Here is a 25,104-nt window from a genome sequence, read left to right on the forward strand (position 1 = left end):
ATATTTTGTTATATATTTCTGCTACTTGTTTGCATTATGTGCATTTATGCAAGAACTATACACGGGGTGATAATTTAAAAACTTACAATGGCTATATACAAAAAACAATAAAAAAAAGGTAAAAAATCGCTGAGAAAATTTCTTTAGCACGAAGGGGAAACCAAAATAATGTAATATTTAACTTGTTTTTATTTACCTCTTCACCCTTAGCCATTCAAACTTTATAACCTTAAATGACAAGACCCTGCTTGTGATAACTTATTTGAAATCTTATAAAAAAAGCTTTTCAGTGATTCCTAATAAAGTCACCTTCAGTACAATATTTTTCTTTATTTATCAAATAAATTAAAACTGTATTTTTCACTATAAAAGTAATAAATAGTGTAGGTGATAGCGATAAGTCAAAAAAAGTAGTACATATTTCACTTACACGATTTTGTGAGGTTTCTTGTATACATAAGTGAAACGTTACTATTATTAAAATTATCATATTTGATTTTTTTCTACACTATTTGCACGAAAAATAGCAATCAGTTGCAACAGTGGTATACAGCATACCTATACGAGTGGCAATTATTTTTATTTGTGGCATAAAAGAACATTGTTGGATAGAGATAGCTAAAGTATTTAATTAGAGGCTTCTGGATAGACATATAAATCACGTATACATTTGTCTGCTAGTAAAAAGCCAAGCAACTGATAATGTTATAAATAAACAAGAGATAAGCCAAGATTACTTAACGAGTCAATGCAACTTAAAGTACACTGACAGTTTAACACGTTGAGCCCCGCATGCCCACCGGTGGGCATTTGGATTTTACTTCCAGGGACCAAATTTTCATTCTGGATATTTTTTGTTAATAGTTATTTTTTTGCAGTTTATGTTGTTTGTGGATCAATAGTCGACTTTTGGCTGTTTTTGTAATTTTTTTGCGGTGACCCACGGGTGGGCACGTGGTCCCAGAATGCTATTCTACATTTTGGGACCGAATGCCCACCCGTGGACACTAGTTTTAATGTGTTTTTTTGTTTCAGAGCAAATATGACTAAAAAATATCTATCGGATCAGGAGTTGGCAAAGGAGCTGGAGAATCTGTCCGACGACGAGTCAAGAGATATAATAGAAGACGAAATTACCGGATTTTCAGATAATTCGCTTGTAGATAAAGATTTTATTCCTGTTGAAAGTTATCTATCATCCGATAACGATTCATCGGGTAATAATTCAGATAATTCTGCCATATTATTATCCGAAGACGAGGATCTAGACGATAACGTACCTTTCTCGACTTTAACTACTAAGCAAAAATGGGATCACGTTCAAGGAGACCGACTGTCTTTCAGTGAATGCCCTCAGAATGTTGGTATTTTTCCAGCTGTTAGTGCAGACTTTGCAGGGAAAGAACCAACTGAATTCTTTAACTATTTTATCGACGATGAGATGATTAATCTATTTGTGACTGAAATCAATAGGTTTGCTTCACAGCGAATTGCTGCGGCAATAGCAGATCCAAACCGGAAGGCCAAAGTGCCGAAATGGGTGGATACCAATCCCGTGGAAATGCGAAAATTTTTTGGCATTATATTATCGATGGGCCTTCTTCCAATGCCTTAGTTACGGGAATATTAGTCAACCAAATCCTTGTACCAAAATCGCATACCCACAATTATGAGTAGAAACAGATTTGAAGGTATTTTGGGCATGTTCCATGTAAGTGATAATGAGAAGGATAGACCCTCTGATGACCGACTTTACAAAATATCCGAATTTCTTGACATGCTGCAGAAGAAATTTAAGTCCTCCTACATGCCCGAAAAAAAAAAATTGTATCGACGAAAGTAACGTCCCGTTTCGAGGACGCATTTATTTCAGACAATATATACCCAATAAGCAACACCGCTACGGTATAAAGCTTTTCAAGTTGTGTGTATCTGGAGGATACACCTGGGATTTTAAACTATATACCGGCAAAGAAAAATCAAGTGAATTTGCAGTTTCTGAAAAGGTAGTCATGGAATTGATGGAAGGTCTTTTGGACAGTGGCCGCACACTTTACACTGACAACTGGTACACGAGCGTATCATTAGCCAAAAGACTGATTGACCGAAAAACGCATTTAGTTGGTACAATTAGAGCAAACCGCAAAGGTAATCCTCAGGAAGTAATAAAGTAAAAGTTGAATCGAGGTGGAATTGTAGCTCGGCAAGATAATGACAAAACTGAAGTCCTGAAATGGAAGGATAAGAGAGACGTCATCATGCTATGCACCAAACACGATGATTCTACCGTTACTTTAGCAAAGAAAGGAAAGGAAGTTATTAAACCGACAGTGATTGTTGACGAGCAAGAACTTTATCGACTTGTCGGATCAAATGTCAGCATACGCACCTTTTCTAAGGCGAACTTTAAAATGGTACAAACGCCTAGTATTTCATCTCATTACTGCTACAACAATAGTAAACGCGTTACATATTTACAATAAAATAAACAAGAAAAAAATCAGCATCACCACTTTCAAAGAAGAGGTAATTTCAGGTCTCATTGAAAACGACGGAAAACTTAATACTGTTTCTCGTCCTTCCACGTCAACAACGCAACGCTGCACGTTGAAGGAAGTGAAAGGCCAAAAACGAGTTACTCGAAAGAGATGCAATAAATGCTACAGCACCATGCCAATGGCTCAGAATACTGCGTACGCCCGAAAAAATGCGAAAAAGGTCAATACAATTTGTGTACCGTGTAATATTCCCCTTTGTATTACTTGCTTCCAAAAACATTTGGCTTAAAACTTTAGTGTCAGCAGTTTCTTTGTGGCAGTGTGTATTTCGTCAAACGTTAGGTCGTTTTAGTAAGTTTTATTATATTTAGGTTAGTCATTTTATGGTATTTTAAGTTTTGATTACATAAGAAAACGACTGTTTTTTTATGACAATTTATTTTTAAGTTTTAAGAGTATTTTTTCTGTTTTAAGGTAACATAACATGGTATATTAACTCAAATGTTGTTTTTTTCTACTCTTATAAACTAAATACCTAAACTATCCAAACTGCCTATATGCCCAACCCAATATATTTTTTGGCTCATCCTGGGACCAGACCGTCGTTTGGTATAGGCAGAATCAATGTAATCCATGCTCACGGGTGAGCACGCGGTCCCTGAATAAGCGATGCGATGTGCCCACCAGTGGGCATGTGGTCCCAGAAAGCAAACTCGAAATGCCCACCGGTGGGCACGCGGAGCTCAATGTGTCTTTAGGCTTTATTTTAAGCCTGCTTTATTTACTCATCCGGGAGCTACAGCTACCTGATTCTCCTGCTAAGCTATACGGAGAGTGCCTAAATAACATACAAGTCATCCTTAAATAGCGCAAATCCTTCAAGAACTTGGTGACGTTGTCTACAACAGCAGAATTGAATTTTGTAGATATGTTACTGTAGAACTTTTGGCTCATCACCATCGTGGAATAAAAAGAACCCACGAGTATTTAATAAAGGGTATACACAAGACCCCCAAAAACTTAATGTTTATATGCGGAAATTTACATAGTAAATACAAATGTATACTAATATTGTAAGAAGACCTATAGAACTTAGACTTTATAAAACTGATTTATAAATTTATAAATTAAAGAATATGACAGATGCACACGGCAATTTATCTTTACAAAAAAAATGATTACATCTTCAACAGGATTGGGCATCTCCACATCATGTAATTTGAATTATGCAAAAGTTCGAAACGAATTATGCTATTTATCAAATTAAAAACAAGTTATTGAAAGAGGGCCTTGGGCTTTGATTCTCATACCTATCGGGTCTTCATTTTTTCCTCTGGAGCTATCTTAAATATGTAATTTTTTTGATAGGATTTGGAGAAATTTATTGGAAAAATAGTTGAGAATCTCAAATTATTTCCAGAAAAATATTTGCAATTTTATGTCATGATTTATATTAGGTATGTTAAATGTAGTCCCTGCATATTTTTTTAATAGACATTAATTTTATCGTGTAAAATGAAAATGTTGTAGAACCACATTTATCTGATTAAAACATGAAGATGACTTTTCCTGTATTTAGTAACGCTTTACTCTACATTCCTTATATTATGGTGTTATATTATACGCCTTATTGTTATTACTTAATTGCATTATTGATCCCATATTTTTGAAGCTGATCTTTTTTAACCTATACATATAATCTTCTTGTTATTATTTTAATTAAGGGAGAGTTGGGTAATGGTGCGCGGTGGGTAATCGTGCGCACCATGATATTTTGTATTTCGCGGGCTATCCGAAACGCTAAACCAGTGCTGCTCTGTGCAACGGAGTGCCTAAAATGTGTGCGCGACCGTTGGCGCCATTAGTGTGTTTACGATCGCCGAGAGGTTACCCGATTGAATTTTTCTTTGTTTTTTATAAGTTTTCGGGGTCAGAAAATAAAACGGTAAATCCAAAATTTTTGTCCAATCGTTTTACATTACTTATATTTGTAAAATCTAGAGTATTGTGAATATTTAGGCACCTTTAAATCATACATTGTTTATATGTTTTTGGCCACATCATGTTTTTATAAAAGACAATAACAAAGAGGTAATTGTGCGCAGAAGTGCACGATTCCCCTTCACATAATTAAATGCTAAGAAGTAATAGTACTATTTAATGTTTTCAGATGCCTAGAAATTACACACGAAAGACTGATATCCTTTCTTATACGACGAAAACCCTGCAAAAGGCCCTAGGTGCTATAAGGACCGACGGAAGAAAAATTAGGAAAGTAGGAAGATCCTTTAAAATACCAGAATCTACCCTTAGCAAAAAGTTGTTGGAAGATGATCTTAAACTACCTCGATTGGGCCGTAAAACTGTATTCTCTAAAGAAATAGAGTGTGAATTAAAAGATTATGTTCTGCTGCTTTCAAAATTGTTTTTTGGATTGACACCTGATGGTCTAAGAAGGCTTGCATTTAGGTATGCAGAACAAAATAATATTATTCACAATTTAATCGAGAAAAGGGCCTAGCTGGCAAAGCATGGCTTTATGGATTTCTAAAAAGATTTCCCCAGATAAAACTGCCTGAGTGCACGAGTTTAAATCGGATTTTATCTTAGAATCTGTAGAACTATTTTATTCTTATCTTAAGATTCTTATGCAAAAGTTTAAATTTCAACCAAGCAGAATATTTAACATGGACGAAACAGGCATTACAATGGTTCAAGCTAAATGTCCGAAAGTTTATGGTGCCAGAGGAGTAAAAAAAGTGGGCTCTGCTACATCTGCTGAAAGGGGAAGGACCATAACTGGAGTTTTTTGTATGAGCGCTGCAGGGAATTACATCCCCCCCATGCTCAGATATTCCCGAGTAAGAACTCTGCAAAAAAATGGACCCTTAGGCGCCTTGTACAAATGTTTAAAGAACGGTTGGATTAACTCTGAGCTATTTTTTGAGTGGTTGTCTCATTTTGCAAAACATGCAAAGCCTACTGCATCTGATCCTGTCCTATTGGTTTTAGACAACCATTCAAGCCATATTTCGATTTCGGCTTATAATTTTTGTAAAGGAAATAATATTAATATGGTTTCTCTTTCTCCCCACACCTCAGATCGTCTTCAGCCATTGGATCTAACTTTTTTAGTCCACTGAAAAATGCTCTCTATAGAGAATACGATCTTCATTTATCTACTTCTGGACATAAAAAAATAACAGAATAACAGTATCTGAATTATTAAACAGAGCATTCGTGAAATTCGCCACCATGGAGAAAGCTGTCTCAGGGTTCCGCACTTCAGGAATTTATCCACTAAATCCAGACAGATTTAGTGAGGATGATTTTACCCCTTCTAGGCAAAACACAAATTGCACTATTGTTAGCAGCGACGAAAATCACCCACCCTTATCCAGACCAGAAGCTAATGTTTCATTGCCAAATAGTTCTGAACCAGAAAAAAAGGATTCTTTGTCAGAGGCTAGACAAACATCTTTAATTGACTATAACAATCCTCAGTCAGGTACATCAAAAGAGAACTCTTTCCTTTCTATGGCTCCTATACCAACAGAAAAAGTTAATAAAGGAGTTAAAAAAATGCTAAAAAAAAGCAATGTTCAAAAATCCTTACAAGCACTCCGGTTAGGGAAGAACTAGAAATCGCTGACGAAAAGAAGAGAGTAAGGGAAGAAAACTTAAAGAAAAAGGAAAAAGGAAAATCATTCCAAAAGAAAACTATAAGAAAATGTTTTGAAGAAGAAACACAAGATACAAGAACACTTAAAGGAAAACAAAAAAGAAAGAGAGAGGCCACACCTGAGACATCCGATGATTCATTAGAAAATGAATTGTTTAAGATATGCGACGATGATGAGTTAGACGATATTGCTGAATTTAACTTCATGCCGCCTTCTCCAAAAACTCCCTCAAAACCCAACGAGATATGTTGTATTTGTGGAGAAGTTGGCAAAAATCAAGAACTATGGTACCGCTGTGTTATGTGTGCTTCTTAGAACCACGCAGCCTGCACGTCTGCTGATACTCCAGAAAATTACATCTGCGACTACTGTTTAAATTAAGGCTTTATACTGCTGTTTAAATATTACTACTAAAAAATTAACTACTTTAAATGTTAATATTTAAAAATAAATATTTTTTTAAAACAGATATTTCCTGCGCACGATTACCTAACCCTTGCGCATCATTGCCCGTCGGGACGGGTAATTATGCGCAAATGGTTTTTTCATTGTTGTTTAATTTTACACTTGCGTAGTAGATTTTTTTAAATAACATTTTACATATATATACATTAATAAGTAATACATCTCATACCATTTTTAAAACTAATTTATATGTTATAGGCTCGCCACAAATACAATTTTTGTACATACAATTTACTTAATTCCCAAAAAATTTTTTAGAAATTCTTTTTTATTACTCTTTGATACAGTAAGTAAAATAAAAGGAGTTGGGCACATGTTTAGGAAAGGTCATCTTTAAAAATTTTTAGACTTAAATTAATTTTACAGATGCAAGCAACAGTTGCTACAGCAACATACGCGTCCCTGAGAACTAGTCGAAGCCCTAAAAAGGAGGCAAAGCAAATTAAGACGGAACACTTAACAATATTTTCTACCTCCAAAAAATAAGCAAAAACAGACAAATCAAAAGTCTTCTTCAAAAAATCTTTATGCAAATCTTGACGAAAAGCTAGGAATTTTGCGAATAAGAATTATTAACAATATAAGCGAATGAATGGTTCCCACATCAAAAGGATGTAAAGAAACTCTGCACAAAAAGATAGGCACCAATAGGCAAACGACTAGGCAAACGACCACTTCATATTATTGTTCATGCAGGTGAAGAAAATAGTTGTGAGGGTGTACATTGTACTTAGGCCTCGGAAGGCCCATTGTGCACCTCTGTTGGAGAAGGAGACTTTTCCCTTAACTCGTCACACAGCCCAGCGAATCAACTTTGCTAAGGGACCTCCTGATCTTTTCCTACCCTCCTGGGTAGGATAATCCTAGAAAGGTACTACGTGTTGACGAGAGAGCAGAGTAATCGCAAAGTATGTACTTCATTATCTCGTCTTAATAGTTGCATGCCCTGCATATTGAAATGAATAGAATAATAAATAAATGAATCATGAACAGCTGCTGACTCTTTATAAGGCTCAAATACGCCCTTCCCTCGAATATTGCTCGCATGTCTGGAGCCAAGCATAGTTTAAACCTGCTGGATTCTATACAGAAGAGAGCTATTCGTCTTATCGACAAACCAGAACTGACAAAGAGTCTGGATAGTCTAGAACACAGGAGAAAGGTGGCTGATCTCTGCTTATTCTACCGTTATTATCACGATAGGTGCTCCTCTGAGCTGGCAGGCCTGATTCCACCCAGGGCTGTTCCGGCAAGAAGGACGCGTCTAGCAGTTGCGGCTCATCAACATCGAGTCCACCTGCCTACCTCAAGGACGTCGCTGTATCGGGACTCATTTATCTGGAGAACATCTTCTTTGTGGAACGGGCTTCCACCTCACATATTTCCCGACGCATACAACCTACAGCGATTCAAGATAAATACCCACAAATATTTTCGCGCAAGCACTAGTCCAAGAGTAACATAGGACTTTCCTCTTGTGCTCGTGTTTACCATTAAAAAAAAAATATTGGGCTCCTTAGTTTCATTTTAAAAAGGTGGCTATTTAATTGACAGTGTATAGTTAGGATGCGTCTTAAAAGTCGTTGTTTCTCTTTAACCAAAGACAATTTGCGGATTGCCTCTAGTGTGTCCGGGTAGCTAAGAAGCTTCTTGGATAAATTGCAGCCTTCAGTACCATCCCATCTTTTTAAAAACCACGTGGTAATGTGATTTTATTAGCTCTTTGATCCTTGACTGAATGACTAGATCATCTGCGTAGGTTATTATATACAGGGTGTTCATTTGAAAACTTCCCACCACGGATTTATCGAAAACCACTGTTAACTAAATAACAACCTGAATTTTTTCCCCATTCTTTTCATCAACACAGATATCCTGGGCGAACTGTATTTACTGCCCAAAATCAATGTGCTCGGCAAACTGCCGTCACGTTTAACGCCAGACATCCGGAGAAGATAACTTCGCATAGGTATGTTTTGGACCTTGTTACTATGTTTACTGAAACTGGATCTATTGCAAATAAAAAACGTGATCATCGGCGAATTTTGGATGAAGCCGCTCAAGTTGAAGTTTTGGGTCATTTTGGAATAAATCCTAATACTTCATTACGCAAAATTGTTGCTGCCACTGGTATTTCATTAGGCTCTGTTCACACAGTTACCAAACTTCATAAATTTCATCCATTCAAAATGAAAACATTGCAAGAGTTAACCGAAGACGATTTCGATAGGCGAGTTGAGTTTTATGAAGAAATGACTGAAGCGATTAATGATAATACTAAATGTAAAGAATATCTGCTTCAGCGATGAATGCACATTTTATCTAAATGGATTTGTTAATAAGCATAACTGTAGATATTGGAGCAATGAAAATCCTCATGCATTTGTAGAAGGGCATACCCAGTACCCTCAAAAAATTAATGTATGGGCAGGCATTTTAGGAAATAAAGTGATTGGGTCATTATTTATTAACGAAAATTTAAATGGAGACATTTATTTGGATATGTTGGAAAATACCATCAATCCGCTTATCACTGAATCCATTGAAAACCAAATCGATGATGATGGAAACCCTATACTTAATGAGGCTGAAATATGTTTCCGGCAAGACGGCGCTCCTCCTCACTATGTTCTTCCCATTCGGCAATGGCTAGACGACGAGTTTCCAGATAAATGGATAAGACAAAGGGGGCCTATAGAATGGCCTGCTAGATCTCCTGGTATAACGCCGTCAGACTTTTTTCTATGGGGTAATTTGAAATCTATTGTGTTTACTCCCCAACCTGAAAGTTTGGATGAACTTCGTCAACGCATCATCGACAGCTGCCATGATATTACACATGTTTTTGAAAATGTCCGTCAGGAATTTGAACATCGCCTATATCATTGTTTGACCAAAAACGGGCAACATGTTTATTTATTTATTTATTTATTTTACAATACAAGCCTTACAGGTAAATAAATACCCATCTACAAGGCAGGAAAGATCTTCAAATACATAAATATAACTTATGCTAACTAAGAAAAATGTATATATAACTTGTTACAAAAATCTTCTAAGCTAACTAAAACTAACTAAAAAATTACATAAAAAGTAATAAGAGGCATAGAAAATAAGTAACAAAAACGATCAAAACCTAATGTGCTGACTATAAACCTCAATTTTTATTAACGGAAATGGCTATATTATTTACAAAAAATAGCTTAATACAAACTCAGGTTACTTGTGGCTTAGTGTTCAAGTGAGCGACATAAGGCTTCCTTTGTAATATTGAAAATGTCAAAATGAGCATCATTATTGTAAATACTACACATGGTATAAATTGGTGAAAATTTAAGTAGATTTGTTCTAGGAGTAGGGAGATAAAACGTGGTATGATGTCTATTATTGAGACGAGGCGCAAAAAAATATAATTTTGACACTAATGGCGGACTATCGATTAGATAATTAAGTAATTTATGCAATGTCATAAGAGCAGAAAAGGTTCGTCGAGTTTCTAGGGAACAAATATTAAAACGTTGGAGCAGATCATCATGTGGAAAACCCTGAGGTGGGTATACATTATCACACTTAAAACATAAGTATTTTAAAAAGCGCCTTTGCACTTGCTCTAGATTGTTGATGTGTACATTATAAGCCGGCGACCATATCACCGAAGCATATTCCAATCGCGATCGTACATATGCAAAATATAATGTTTTTATGGCATCTGGATTTCTGAAATCCTTAGTGCTTCTATAAATAAATCCATATGATTTTGACGCTTCTGAGACTACTGTGTCAATATGGTATGAGAAAGACAGTTTGGTATCAAAGTACACTCCCAAGTCTTTAAAAGAATTTGTGCGTATTAATGTAGTCGTATTTAAAGCGTAGTTAAATAATAACGGTTTTAATTTGTTGGTATATGTCATAACATTACATTTAGAAACATTCAACTTTAGACCATTTTCTACACACCAAGCATTTACCAAGTCAAGATTATACTGCAATCTATGACAATCTGCGAGATTTCTTATTTTATTATATAACTTGATATCGTCTGCATAAAGTAAAAAATCGCAATCCAATTTATCACCAATATCGTTAATAAAATAGTTAAACAGTAGCGGTCCAAGCACAGATCCCTGCGGGACACCAGAAACTACATCATAGGAGCTTGACCTTTCGCCGTATAACTCCACGTACTGACTTCTACCACATAGATATGAGCGAAACAATTGAAGAGAGACAGCTGAAAATCCAAAATTACTAAGCTTATCAACAATTAAACTATGATTCAATTGATCGAAAGCCTTGCTAAAATCCAGGTATATAACATCCATCTGTTCCCCATTATCAACTGCCTCAGCAATATTCTGAGTTATAAGCAAAAGGTTTGTGCTCGTAGACCTTCCTTTAAAAAATCCGTGCTGTTGGGGAATAATAATATTTTTGGTTAATGGAAAAACTCTATCGTGAATTAAAAATTCAAAAACTTTACAAAAATTGCAAATTATGGATATAGGTCTATAATTACATATATCGGACTTATTACCTTTTTTAAATACAGGACAAACCTTGGAAACTTTCCATAATGCGGGAATAGACCCCGATAAAAGACAGTTGTTAAACAAAACAAGTAAAGGCTTTACAAGTATATGCCTACAGTCCTTAATAATAAATGCAGGAATAAGATCCGGTCCTGTTGTAAATTTAGGTTTTAATTTGTTTAAAGCATTGAGTACTTCGCGTTCTGAAAAACAAGAAATATTTATATTAAGAGAGTTATTTGGGGTATGATGAGAATTAGGGTGTAAATTATTATTTAAAAAAGATCGTTTAAAGTAGTCAGCGAAGGAATTAACTATTTCAAGGGTGCCCTTTATAGGAGTGTCCTTGTAAAACATATCTTTAGGAATATCTCTTGTATTTTTTTTATTCTTTATAAAACTCCAAAATTTGTTAGGATTATTTATGATACTGCTTTCCACATTTGAAACGTATTGATAGTAAGATTTAGATATATCTCTTTTAGATTTATTGCGTAACAATTTAAACGTGTTTATATCATCGGTTCTTCCATATTTTTTAAATTTGTTGTAATGAAAACTCTTAAGCTTTATATCCCTTATAATACTATTTGTGAACCAAGGTGGAAAATTTCTCCTAGGTATATTAGGATATTTTGGTACAAAACTGTCCAATTCCTTTAATATTAAATCATAAAAGACCTTAAACTGATGCTCCACAGAAACCGTAGCTTCCATAAATGACCAATCAGTTTTTGAAAAGGCATCATATAAATTAGGAAAATTAGCTTTTTTAAAGTTAAATGCATTTTGTAGGTTAAAAAGTGTCTTACGCTTGAAATTCATAGAGTGGCAATATTTTAACGAAATATCAAGAGCAGGATGGTGAGTATCTTCGGTTAACAACGGATCCAAAGATTTATCCACTATGCAATTTTCATTATTGTTTATGACCAAATCAAGAATTCTGTTATTTGAATTTTGTATAGAGTTGCTTTGATTGCAATTAAGAAAAGTTATAAAGTTTTGCAGTATTAAAATATGCTTATCTTGAGAATTGTTACAGTTAACGTAATTAGGTAGATTAAAATCACCCAATATGCAAATATTATTACCAAAAATGCAGTCAAGGGATGTTAGACACTCAAACAGATTTTCCAAAGTTTCAGGAGATACTGGAGGAGGAAGATATACAGCAAAAACTAAAATTGACGAGAAATCTAATACAATCTTAACACCAACAATATCTATACCGGGTTCAAGATCAACACTTTGATTTACATCTATTTTAAAAGCATTAAACTTTTTATTAACGGCTATCAGACAGCCCCCACCTCGTGATTTTCCCGTATTTAGAAAATCTCTATCGGCTCGAAAGACATAGTTGAACACTTATTGAAATAAAAACTGATATTTTCATGTTTTTGTTTTCTATCTGAATAAATTAAGATAAACAAAGATTTTTCTAATTTTCTCGAAAACGAATCGACCGATTTAAAAAAATCAAACATCAAAATAAGACACTTCGAAAGACGTTTTAAACAAGCTATTACTCTCTACCCCGGGGGCAGAGGGTGAAAGGGCGTGAAGTAATTTTAGGTTAGAAAGTTGCCCCTTAACAAACGATTTGACGTATTTCGGCGTCTTTTTTTTAAACAGTGGTTTTCGATAAATCCGTGGTAGGAAGTTTTCAAATGAACACCCTGTATATATCATTATTCAGGTGGATGATAAGACTATCTAAAAGCACCATGTTGTGACCTCCCGTTACACCATAAAAATACTCAGCTTCTCTGAGGCCTGCTGGCTTTCAACTTGTACGGGTTGACTTGGGGAGTTTACAGTTGGTTCCCTGTATGCCAAGGTTGTATTGGTGGGTCTAAAAAGATGGTTCAATGGGCGCCACACACGATTCAATAGGTGAACTTACTAACCTACCAACATACCCCTGTGTATTCGGACAGTGAGAATAAATAAAGTTACAAAATTACATTATCGTAAGGTCATACAATTCACGTGATATATAATACAAAATTAACATAAATGATAAATCAATTCTTAACTAGATAACAAATAACATAGTTATTTTAACAATGGTCACATTACAATATAGCGAGTAAAGACCTTAAACATTATGCGTAGATGGTTGCCTAAAACCATTGTTAAATAGCCAGTACTCAATGTCATCTATGCACACTCTGAGCAAGGAAATGGTACTATAGATTTTTAACTTTCGCCATTTTATGAGTAAAAGGGAATATTAACACTGTTATATATTAAATTATTTTAGCACAGCACTAACACAGCATGTTAAAAATAGACCGATCAATGAGTTTGAAGTGTTTTTAGTTATTAGCGACTGGCTTATTTTAAATATGCGAAAAAACACAAAGTCTCGATCTCAAAAGTCAATCATAAATTTAATTAGCAGAACGGTTACATGTTTCGCTTAAAGAGTTAAGCATCTTCAGACCTAAAAACATAAAGTTAACCTTATTGCAAGACAAAGCTTAAATAAAATTAAGAAAAATATATTTACTTTTTTAAATATTTAAAAGCAGTTCCTGAACGGCGGAAGATTAATACTACGTACACATGGGACCAACTAGCAATCTGATAACACTGGAAGTAAAATCGCTTAACCCTCTATTGCATTTTGTTCCCAAACGGGAACAATATCATTTTTCAATAATTTCTATTAAATAAAACTTACAAAATATTGTTTTTATGCATGGAGTGACTTCTCGGGAACATTATTATTTAAAACTTTGTCATTCTCCCACTAGATGGTAGGCCAAGACAAAATATTCCATATTTTGGTTTCTACTGTTCTGACGAGACGTAACGTGTTTTTGTGCGAGTTTTAGTGGTAAATAATTATATTTTTAGGTAAGTAATAATGACTATTTTTTTAAAATATCATTTTGTAGTATATAAATTAGTATAAGGTACATTTATTTCAAATACTTCTTGAAAATAAAGTAATAAAAAACATATTTATATTTTTGTTCCCATCCGGGAACATTATGCGTAGAAATTACTTCGGTACTAGATATTTTTGTTTTTTTTTGACAAGTATATTTTTTAGCTAAATTATTGTTTTTTTTTCAGAATGGATCCAGATGACTTTACGCCAATATGTACCAAAAATTTTTATGGAAAAAAACTTCAACCCGTTTTTCACGTGAGGAATATTCCTGATGAAAGCGAAGATTCGGAACTTTCTGAAGACGAAATTCGGGAGAGCCCTAAGCCAGAAAATGAAGATTTATACACTACTAGCAGCGATGAAGAACCAGATGACAACATACCATTGTCCGTCTTACGACAACGTCTAAATTATATAGATATATCTCAAATAAAATGGACAGAGACACGCAGCCAAACAGATGAACTAAACACACAATTTCTTGGAAGTGAACAGTTGCCTGATTCAATTTTGCAACTGAATACTCCGTATAAATTGTTTTCTTTTTTTCTTTTCGAAGAATTTTTTTAAGAAACTGCTCGCCAAAGTTGCCTGTACAGTGTACAAAAAAATCCAAATGTACCTTTCACAACAGGAGTTGAGGAACTACAACGATTTGTTGGAATTATTTATTGGTCATCTCTCGTTCGACAACCCACAACAAGAAGACATTGGTCCCCAAACACTCGATTTCCGCAAATTGCAGATGTAATGACCGTAAACCGCTTCGAAAGGCTAAAAAAAAATATCCACTTTGCAGATAATTTGACAAGTGATAAAATTATGCCAGTTCTGGATGAAATAAAAATTGCCTGTAAAAAATTGCCTCTGGAAGAAAATTTGTCGTGCGACAAACAAATAATACCGTCCAAAGGAAGGATTAGTCTAAAAACCTATAACCCGAAGAAACCTCATAAATGGGGCTACAAAATGTGGGTACTTTCTGGAGTTTCAGGAATTTCATATAACTTTGAGCTTTATGGAGATAAAGAAGCAACGCAGATCATACAAGGAGAGCCAAATTTAGGAGCAGCAAGTAACGTTATTGTTCGATTATGCAGAGATGTTCCTCCAAACATAAATCATAAAATTTATTATGATAACTATTTTTGTTCACTACCTCTTATAGCTTACTTAGCGGATAAAAGTATTCAAAGTGTCGGCACTATTAGACAGAACCGCCTTAAAAATTTCAATCCCAAAACCGAAAAACAAATGAAAACAAACGGAAGAGGGACAATAGAAGAAGTCAGTAACTTTGGGAAAATCTGAAATAAGAGTAGTTCAGTGGTATGACAATAAAATTGTAACCTTGGCTTCGTCCTATTGCGGTACGGAACCTGTTAGAAAAGTAAAAAGATTTTTCAAAACCGAGAATACTAAAAAGGAAATTGATTGTCCCGATATTGTTCGAGTTTATAATAAACACATGGGGGGAGTGGATCTCCAGGATTCGTTACTTGGCCTTTACCCTATAAAAATGAAGAGTCGCAAATGGTATCATAGAATATTTTATCATATGCTTGACGTGGTTGCCGTAAATGCCTGGATATTGGATAAAAAAATTAAAAAACAACTTGGACAAGAAAGCAATATTATACCACTTTTGACTTTCAAAACTGAACTTGCTATGCAGTTGTGCAATTGAGGCTTTCCAAATAGTCATAAAAGGGGACAACCAAGTAATGAAATTCTACCTATACCAAAAAGAAGATGCCAAGAATCTGGACCATCCAGGACAATTCAATTAGATAGTGTTGGCCATTGGCCAAACTGGACAGTGGAAAGGGAAAGATGTAAATTTCCACAATGTAACGGCAAATCAAGAGTTAAATGTTTAAAATGTAAGGTTCATCTTTGTTGTAATTCAAAACAAAACTGTTTCGTTAAATTCCATACTTCCTAAAATATTATACTTACATAAGAATTAAAATTATTTTTACTTACCTTTATATAAATTTAATCCATAATGTTCCCTTTCGGGAACATTTCTTTTTTTGGCTAAAAATAAAAAAATAAAAAAAAAAAAATGTTTTTAATACGTATACGTCGAAAAATAAGATATACAGCATAAAAATATATTTTTTCCAGAAAAAAAATTTTTTTTTGGAAAATTCATGCAGTAGAGGGTTAACCAAAACAGCATACTTTTTACAAAAAAATATAAACAATGAAATTAAATAAAAATAAAAGCTAGTCAGTCATGAGGTTTGAACTAATGGCTTTCACATCTGTTTGTTATGGGTAAAAGCATTATACCGCTACGCCATCGAAGACTGACATTCAATATTAAAAATGATGCGTGGCCCGAACGTAAAAACACCATTTACGCATGTTTAGATAGGGCTTTTTTTGGCTCTACTGATTTCCATCTTTTCAAGGAAATCCAGCTTTTTATCTTTGTAGTACTGGTGGATAGACATATTTTCAATAACCGAAAAAGTGTATCCTGTTGACAAAAGATGGGTAGCAAAAGAAGACTCAGTTTCTGTAACACTTGTATCATTGTAGGCAATATACAGCAGATTTAATGAGAGGATCTGGTTTATCTAAAGTTGTTTTTAAGTGAATTAGTTGTCTTAAAATCTATAGTAACAAAAGGCTTAAAAAATGTGGCAAATTTTTGGAAAATTTCGTCAAAATAGATTGAACATCTAAATTTTTTGTTTTTATTTTCTTTTGTTTTAAATATTTTTTTTTAAATCTTTGCACACCGCACACGCACTCTTTCAAGCTTTTCTTTACGCATATTAGAGGCCGTGTATAAATAGTTAGGTTGTATAATTTTTAAAATAATTGAAATCATTTTGAATATTTTCTCAGTTAATAATAAAAAATAAAATTTTAATTCAATAAAATATTATTCCTTGAATAAACAAAAAAATTACTACATTAAAGATAACTTAAAAAGTACATTTTTTAAGAGAATTTTAAATAAGGCGTCAAAAGCAGGAGGTTGCCATTTATTATTATAAGTTGGGGGTGACGCAGAAAGTAAATAAAAGTTCTCTATTACTTTATTTTGCCTCTCCCTCCCCAATGTAAAGATTGTTTTTGGCATTAACTTTTTAGTTCCTTATAAAATGATATTATAAGTTTTCAAATTGTCTTTCTACATCTATGATCCTGTAAGACTTACAGATTTTATATTTAATTTCGTGTGTTTGTACGGATTAACATTCCTTTATACTTTTTAAGAATTCTTGTTTTAAATCTGCAAAACAGTTTTTAAGAAAACCGACTATTAGGAAGTCTTATGGTCGGAACCTTTGGTGTAACACTCAAATCACAAAAGAGTTTTACCACTAAATCTGAACTTAAATAAGAAATTAGATGCATATAAAATTTTTGCATTATCAAAAATCCAAATATCATTCTTAAAGGTCCAATCCCTTATAGCCCAATTTTATGGTTTATTTCGTGTCTAATACATTTTTTTTCTTTAATAATCTACAAACTTCAAATAGACCCACGGGGGAACCTAACCATCATCTGATTGCCCCCATGGTCAGTGAGGAGCACAACTACCGCCACAGACTTCTAGAATCAAGATACAAAAACAAGGACAAAGAAATGGACGCGCCTGACGGCTATACGACAGACCGGTCAGCCAGAAGCGAAGAATCCACGATGAGGAAAAGAGCAAGAGAGCGGGGTAACACTTTAGGAGGCCATCCTACACCCCAAAAATTTTCAAATCAAAATCCCCTAAACCATCACTTCCATTAAATATCAACAGCACCCCAAAATCGCCTCAAAAATTGCTTCCCGATCCCGACCCGGCAGAGTTAGGTCAAGGTCATGAAAATGCGTTGCATGGAGGAACGTATAAGTTAGCGCAAGGATGAGATAAGACAAAAGGATGTTTAAAAAAACGCGAATTGTAAAGGTCTTCTCTCAAAATCGAAAATAGAATGCTTAGCAACAAAATTAAACAAATGAAAGGCCATTCTTAAATTTTTAAGAAATTCGGAGAAGCCACAACCAATAATAAAAACCCACATATTATGCTTCTTAACAACCTCTCTCTGGCGGAAAGAGTGCTGAGCCTAGCAAAAGTATTATCAAATATAGAATCAAAAGTGGTAATAAGGGATACCAAAAACTTGTCAAAAAAATATAAGCTTTTTATTGAATGGAAAATAAACATCACGAAGGTACAAAAGGATGGACTGGGATTGGGCTTCTTCCCAAGAGCCCAAAAGATCGTAGAAGTTTAACTGGACTCCTCAGAGAGAGAAGAATGGAATTTTACAATTTCTTTCTGGAGAAGGACAGAAAACTAAACTTTTGACAAAAAAAGATTTGGCCGAAACTTCAAGATCAAGAAGATCAAGGAAGAACTGGGCAACAAGAAGAAGAAGCAATGGGCTTCAGCCCTGAGAAGAGCGCCTAGTTTAACAAGGGCCCAGGGTGCAGAAGAAAAACCAATCTAATTCGATTTTTGATTCCAAAAGAACAGACACAAAGTTTTAAGACAGAGACGCCTTTCAACATTAGAGTGCGTGTCGAGAGCTTAAAAACTTTCACAATTGATCACATCCCACAAATATCATGAGTAATTGCAATGCGCAGACGCATTGCCATAAATATAAAGAAGAGCACACTTATACCGAGTACACAAGAGATAAAGCAACACCGGCATTCGCCTGCTAAGTCTGCCAATCCATGTGATAATAAAAGGAATCGAAGGTCTTATGGAGAGACTCAATAAGCTCAACTCCAATCCAGCTCTTAAATTTCTCTTGGGAGAGTTGAGCCATTCTTTGCACCAGGTGACGAACCTTTTAGGAGCTTGTTTTTTTCTTTTTCATCTCGGTCCTCATAAAGATTCGGAAATCAGTTAACTAAAATACTAAATACATTTTGTCATTTGTATTTTTTTAGCAAACACCGTTATAGATATTTGTTTCAATGAGTGACAGTAAGTAAAAATGCAATAGAGTTACTTTTTATACCAAAAAGCCAATCTGGATCATCTGCATATGAAATTGTTGGACTCTTATTCAATAATTATTTTAAGAAGAGAGAAACAGAACAAGACTTAACACTGTAACTTGTTTTTATCTCTGTTTCTATTAATTTTTATTTTCTTAAGGTATTATTAACTTTAATAACCTGGCGTGTAATTTGTAAATAAGTGTCCTTTTATGGTTTGATAACATACGAAAGACATTACTGGTAAGAGAAATCGTTATAGTCAGTTTTGGTGCGAGAAAAATGTTTTATTAGATTAGGCGTTCCAAAAAAATGCCAATAGACAGACCCCTAAATATCTCTTAATACTTAAGTCTTTAAAATCAAAGAATTTAAGTTTGAACAAACAAATGGAAAATAAGTCTTCATACATTTAGTGTAGAGAGCACAGAAAGAAAAACTTACAAAATGTTATAACTCATGACTATGGCGGCTAAAACGATGTTTACTGTAAAGTTAGAGCATATTACAATATCAATGCGAAAATCAGGTAGTACTCGGAGGTAGCGAGCAAATTCAAGCAAAAAGATGTTTTAAAGTATAAGGGCATTTTTAAATAAATCATAATTATATTTTTTTAAGATAAATTTATTTAATTTTCAAAATTGTGAATTTTAGGGTCATGTGATCATCATAACTTCCGTGCTGTTTTTTCGATTTGCTTGAAATTTGATATTTGCGGTTGATTTAGGATGCAATTGATTAATTTTGGCAGGTATTTGACTGATATCACACTATATTGACATACAACGCGACTATTTAAATACACTATAGTTCTTTAAATTACGATACCCTAAGAACTGGTCCTCTCTTTCCTTCGCATATAAACACTTTAGCCTCCCTTAACCAACCAGACTTTAGTAAACCTGATATTTTGTAGTTTTCTTTTTAAATTTCTTTATGGCTCTTCACAGACAAAACTAAAATGTTTTAAACTGGTCCCCATAGACCAAAAGTATAGGACCGAAGTGACTATCCTTGTCATAATAAGATGAGTGAATGGTACAGGCGTACTATTTTCAATAGTACAATATATTTGGAGCTTAATACTAATATAATAAGATATCAATATTAGAGTCAAATTTAATGCATATATAAACAATTTTTCCAGTTTGGCATTTTGGAAAAAAAGGACAGCGATGTGATAATACAGTCAGTCTCTTTGCGAAAAAATATAATATTTTAACATTAATTTAGAGTTAGGTAATGATGGAGTCAATTTGAAGAAGTAATAGAGTTAGAAAGTTTTACAACATTATAGCTAAAGAATCGCTGAAATACGGCAGTTTTATGTTTTGAAACCATATAAAACTCTCTACTTCGGATAACAGGGTCACGTGTATCACTTCCCTTGACTAATTTAGAATGTAGATAACTTAGATACTCCGTGCTTTTAATTTTAAAGCTGTTGCAGCCATATATAGCTTAAACCTTTCTTTTAAATTTAGTTATTCAGATTCACGAAGTAAGAGCCTCATGTGATAAAATTTTCTGCAAAAGAAGCAATACCGTAGGCAGAAGTTCCAGAGCCTTTGCAAAGTTGCTTCATAGATTTTAGTAAATGTAGGCTAATAAACAATATTCCCATAGATTAAGTCAGAACTTATGAAACTCAAAATAAAAATAAGCATTTTACTTTTTAAAGTATTTAAATTGAGGCCATTGCCTCATGAAATTTCAAAAATACCATTTAGGTTATGGTTTATGAGTTGAGAAGTATGCCCATTAATACTGAATCGAAACGAATAATAAATTTGCATGTCATCCGCATACTAATGCAACTCACAATCTTTGATACGAGTAGGAAAATCAGAAGTATATACTAAGATTAACAAAAGGTCCAGGATACTCCCTTGGAGGTCTAACGATATTGGTCAAGTTGCTCATATACAACTTTAGAATAGAACTTTAGACAGAGTGCACAAAATGTTGATGGGTTGAAAGTTTGATGCTTCAGAGGGATTTAGCTATTTGTAAACGGATATTGTAATTGATTTTTTCCAAAATGAAGGAAATTGATTATAAGAAATAAGATTTATTTATGATATAAGTTATATGAGGTAAAAGATAAGGGGAGATCAAGGAGAACATTTTAAATCATAATATTCGATGATCTCTCTTCATACAATCTATCTATTATAGAAATAGTTATTAAGATATTGTTTAAGAAATTATTAAAATATGATTCAAAATTGTCATTTTCAGTAGAAAAAAATTGTGGTAATTCTTGTACCACTGTATTTTATAAAAATTTAAGTTATCTGTCGCCAATGAAATTCTTCTAAACTAAATTGGGTCAATAATTCCAGCCCACACACTAGTTTTTGCTTGATGTATAATGTGTAGACCTCGATCACCCACTTTGGTTTTTTTTTGGTATAGTAATGACAATTTTGCCAGTTGACCTAAAAAGAAAAGCTATGCGATAGATATTTGCAAATATCATATCGTGGGCTTACTGCAAAAACCCTCTAAGTCCAATTTTGGTCGATTTTAATATAAGAGCGCAGCTAAGTCCAAAGTGTGATTTAGAATAGTCTGACAAAATCCTGTAAGTCCATAAAATTTCTTAATGGCTTTTTTTATACCTCACAAATCGTTTAAGTCCAGAAACCAAAATTTAATACAGCTAAAATACTGTAAGCGCGCTTAATCGATTTTTGCAGACCTAACTTTAACTCTATATTAGCAGTTAATTAATCTTTAACAGCAAAACCCTTTAAAATACTTCAATGGGTTTACAACACACAACAGATTTATCCCAAAATATAATAAAAAACAGAAATAAGAAGAATGAAGGAGAAACTGTCAATTGGCTTAAAGTAAAATGCTTCAGATATGAGAAAAAAAGACCAGGGGTTATCTTTTACAGATACGATCAAGAAATTAGTGTTTCTGGACGGCCAAAGATGTTGGAAGAAATAAATCTTAAAGATTTATATTCAAAAAAATTTTCAATAACACAAAAGAAAAAAAATAGTTTACTGCAGTTATGTAAAAAAGGTGACATACCTGAAGAATTTCATGGTTAGTACAAATCATTGCCGACATCAAAGACCGCAGTCGATTCAGTTCCTGGCTTTGAAAGTGAAGAGGAAAGTGATGATGTTTGAGTAGATTTCATATTTTTCTCCTTTATTTTATTTTAAAGGACTTTTTAATTTGTACCTTTTACTTGTATTTTGACTAAGGAATTAAGTCTTATATCTTGAATAATTACTGATTTTTATTCTGCAAAAAAGCTCTAAGTCCATTTTTTTCCTCATTTTCTTATATTTTCTGGTAAAAAATACGAATATTTTAAATTGTTTATAGGTTAAGTTTTAGCTTTTGTTAAACCACATCCTAAATTCCCAGTTCCATTTTTTTAAAATTATTTACTGATTTTTCCATTTAAATATAAACTTTAAACTTAATTTTCTCAAAACTATGGTATTGGGACTTAAAGGTTCAAGGGTTTTTGCAGTAAGCCCACGATATGATACTTAACTTAAACTTTAAAACGACAGTAGTCTCTATTTAAAGTGTTGCTTCCTCTAAAAATGATACCCAGTCTAACAGTATTAAACCAGTATCAACAAAATTCATCATGGTATTGCAAAATTCGAATCTGCGATTAGGATGATCGTCTAGCAGCTCCTGGACTCATTTAATATAAAAACTCTTTTTCTTGCTGACTTTTTGAATTCGTACAATTGTTTTGTGATATACACCGTTATCCCGAGCTACTTGTATTGCCCGAGTGACAGGTACTTCTTCATAACTCAGTAGAACATCCACTTATGTATCTTCGCTTACCGATGGTTATATTTACCTAGGGATACTTCTTACATGTCCATGAGTTCTGAATTGCTCCTCAATTTTTCTCACAGGACTTTGATTCAGTGAAATAGCACCACAAATTCATTTTGAGTTCGCATCCAAACCATAATTAGAATTTTGACTCTTAACCTGTGTATTAAGGTAGTATTTTGAATTAAATAAATACTCACAAATAAATGCTAAGTGCTTAGTATACCAAACAATGCTTTTCTAATATTACCTACCCATTCTTTAATTCGATTTATCTCACAAAAATGGGTTTATCTGTGCTTCATTTATTATTGTATCAATTTCTTTTTTAAAAGAGCTTTCCAACAAGATGCCAAAAGCGGCATCATCCTATTAAAAAAAAAATAAGTAGGGTTAGGTTTCATTAGGAGAAATTAAAAAGGGGCTTATCTCAAGAGCGCTAGCGAATTTAATTCAGTTAGAGTTTTTAACTTAATTATCCTCCCCCTCTTATCTTTTAAATGCGTTTATATAAAAATTTGAACTTTGGCACACATCATTAGCAACCTAAATACTACTTTTTGGTTCTAAGCTCAATTTACAAAACTTCAAAAAGACGGCAGGACGACATTTTCAAAAATAAAATTGGCAACATCAATATTGCGACATGCATCAATTATTCTTTGACGTAGATCGAAGATAGATTCTGGCTGGGTAACTTAGACTTTTTGTTTCAAGTAACCCCTTTAAAAAAGTCTTCAAGCGTAAGACCAGGCAACCTGGCTGGCCACTCGGTAGGCCCTCGATCACCAATCCACCGATTAAGGTAAGTATTAGTCAAATATTCTAACATTTGTGCTAAAGTGAGCCGGTCCCCATCTTGTTTAAAAACTGTTTTCAACTCAAATTCATGAGGATTGTCTTCAATAATCTCAAGGATCAGAGGTTCTACTTCATTTTCCAACATGTTTAAGTAAAGGTCCCATATAAAATTTCGGTGTTAAAGAAGAGGCCCAATAATGTGATTCCCTAATATGCCAGCCCACACATTTATTTTTTCTGGGTGGTGTGAGTGTGTTTCACGAAATATGTGGGAATCGCTCCAGTAATGGACATTTTGTCTATAAATATTACCATTAAAAAAAATACAATCATTACTGAAATAAATGTTTTTCAGATAAGCAGGCTGGCGTCCTATTCTCCCGGCCATTACTTCGCAGACTTCCATACGTCGATCAGGATCATTTTCTGTCAATTGATGAACCATTTGAATTTTATAAGGAGGAAATTAATGTTTTTAATATACCCTTTTTACAGTACCAGAAGATACATCACACGTCACCAACTGTGGAAGTAGGTGGATCTCTTACTATACTGCTATAATATCCACCTTTTTCTTCTGGATAGCTGGCATGCCCTGGATTCTTTCTGCTGACAACACTACCCGTCTCGGTAAATTTCTGAATTAGCTTGCGAATATAGTTTCGACATACTGGACGGTCAGAAAAGCGAACATTAAAAATTCTCATGTACAATTCGATTTCCACCGTAAATGAAAATTTAATTTTTAATTTTTTTAGCAAGATACATGGATCAGGCATTTTTGATTAAATCAAGGTACAAATAAAAATGCACTGAAGGAAATAGCAAAAACTCGCTTTTAAAGGTATTGGTAAATCATATAAGTGTTGACATTATATAAACTTGACATTGACATTGACAAAAAATACAAACTTTACAAACAACAACACATCTACAAACAAATTACACCTAAACAGGTGTAGCAAATAAAATAAAAATTCGAAAAATAAGATTTTGAAAGGCTATCATTTTGCTATGGGTAGAAGTTATGACTTAATATTCTAGGACTATAAAGCAGTCAAGCTTTCAAATGATGTATCGCATGACCTCCCTTTCTATTTTATTTTATTTTTTTAACTTTTTTTTTAAAATAAGCTAGGGACCAAAAATTAGTATTTAGGTTGCTAATGATGTGTGCCAAATTTTAACTTTTTATATAAACGCTTTCAAAAGATAAGAGGGGGAGGGGACTGTTGGAATATAAAAAAGAGAAACACATTATTAAAAAAAAACACATTACATTTAAAAACGAACAAGAAATAATATTACTAAATATTTCAAGACACAAAGATTTTATATACAATGATTCCTTTGTAGCTTCACAAATACCGATATATTCAGCTTCAGTTGAACTTAAAGCAATTGTCTTT

Source organism: Anthonomus grandis, chromosome 22 (assembly GCF_022605725.1).
Source record: "Anthonomus grandis grandis chromosome 22, icAntGran1.3, whole genome shotgun sequence".
Classification (NCBI taxonomy): Eukaryota; Metazoa; Arthropoda; class Insecta; order Coleoptera; family Curculionidae; genus Anthonomus; species Anthonomus grandis.